The 2061-nt window shown below is 52.7% G+C and overlaps 1 pseudogene; it reads right to left on the reverse strand.

The window, feature by feature from the left end:
- Nucleotides 1-678: 678 nt before the first annotated feature.
- The window catches only part of LOC101579172, a 44826-nt pseudogene continuing 43443 nt past the window's right edge, over nt 679-2061 (reverse strand).

Consider the following 2061-nt stretch of genomic DNA (forward strand, 5'->3'; position numbering starts at 1 on the left):
GCCTGAGCCAGAGTGGATAGAAATGGAGCCGTGGACGTCGGCCTCTCAGTTCACTGTGGCAATGGGACCTCAAGAAAAGCCCTGGACACCAAGGTTGGACTGCATCTGCCCTGGTATGCAGCTCCCACTATTGTGTGTTCACCCTTTGCGGCTGGGAGCACTGACCATTGCAGCAACTCTCCTGCACAGCACAGCTGAATAGGTGTCTCTCTTCCTGGACTCCATCTTGTGTGCCTTTCCCTGCTGCTGAGTTTTCCTGTGTATTGTGTCACTGTTATGAACAATAACAATGACAATAAGGACATTTCCAGTTGTGCTGTATTTTCTTGCTGTTTTCTGAGCCTGACGTGGTCTTGAAGACCAGCAGCACCATCCAGTACCCCATCAGGAATTGTGTTTTATGCCAAAGAGAAAGCCTCTCACTCTCAGCACCACCTGACACCCATGGAGCTCAGAATGCTCCCTGGAGTTCGCCAGCCACTCAGCAGCGAGAATTAGGTCTCCCTGAGTTTCAAGGCTTGAGCTTCCACCTGCTGAGCATCAGTATACACATTACTCTTGTGCTGATGGCAGTGAACAGGGTGAGATGGAGAAGGCAGGGGATCACGCGTGGCTTTAGGCATGGGGGTGAAAGCATCTCACATAGGGTTTGAGTATAGCGGGTTGACGCAGACAGAGTGACAGACAATGTAGTTTATTGAACATGAAGTCATTCATGTAGTGGACAAGTAGCGGCCATGCTGCCCCTTCTAGTGGGGCACAGCACAGAGCTGGTAGGGGGCTGGAGCCACTAGAAAGGAAACCATACCACAGTCACTGGGCCGAGGCTGCCCTTGAGGCTCAGAGAAATTGAAGTGCTGAAGCAGGCAGGTGAAGAAGAGGAAAAGCTCCATGCGGGCCAGGGGCTCCCCAAGACATGTGTACAGACCTATGAGAGTGATGGGGCTCACTCAGCCTGCGTCTTGGGAACCATCTACCCAGCCAAGGGGCCAGGGAGCCTTGTCTAATACAATCACCTGCTGAGAAGGGCATGAATCCTTCATGTTTCACAAAGCGGCCCTCGCTGTCCAGGAAATGTCCAGGGTGGAAGTGGAAAGGCTTCTCCCAGACAGTCTCATCCTTCAGCACAGATGACAGGTTGGTGATGAGCATGGTCCCCTGGCAGGAGACACACGGCACGGATGTGCACTGGGATGGAGGATCAGGACCCTGCCACTTACTAACCATGAGCACACTGGATGAGACATTGTGGCTGCTGGGTACAGGGTCACAAGGATCCTTCAATTATCTAGTGTTCCCAGGAGCTTCTCAGGACAGTCATGATCATACAGAAAGTCCACAGGACAGGGATCCCATGGCAGCCAACACACCCAGTTTTCCTCAAGTGCAAATGCACAGCATCCTCCAAAAACTTACATGGGTTCATTCGTCTTCCAAAAACACAAGTGGAGGGTGGTCAGTGGGGATAGGGCAGCCCTGTGTTCAGCACCACACCCACCCATGCTGGGGCTGCCACCAGGAGTATCTGGGGCAAGGTTGCAGGAATATTTTATAACAATACTTAAATGACCATACTAGGGAAGATGGTCCCCAGGCTTACCTTAGGGATGCAGAAGCACTGCACCTCGGTGTCACGAGATGTCATGTGGGGCACACCCATGGGGGCAATGTCTGCAAAACGCTGCACCTCATGAATCACAGCATTGGTGAAGGGCATGTGGGCCTGGTCTGCCATCTCTGGGTGGCACCCCTGCCTTATGACTTCATCAATCTCCTGTTGGACACGGCCTGCACAGACAAGCAGGGCCACGGCGGGTCAGTTCCTGCAGATGGTGCCCTTACACTCTCCACCCAAAATTAAAGGTTGCACCCAGGTGACAAAGCATCACTCTGTGAGGAGCCTGACCCAAACCTCTGGTCTGAACCATATGTTTCCCAAATTCAATTTCGGATGCTGTCACCACGGTTCTTCCCTGGACTGCGCAGTCATTCCAAGCCCATCTCACACTGCACGTCCGGGTGAAGGATCATGAACAGCAGGGCCCAGGACATTGTGATTGA

This window comes from Octodon degus, unplaced genomic scaffold, assembly GCF_000260255.1.
Source record: "Octodon degus isolate 3935 unplaced genomic scaffold, OctDeg1.0 scaffold00563, whole genome shotgun sequence".
Lineage (NCBI taxonomy): Eukaryota > Metazoa > Chordata > Mammalia > Rodentia > Octodontidae > Octodon > Octodon degus.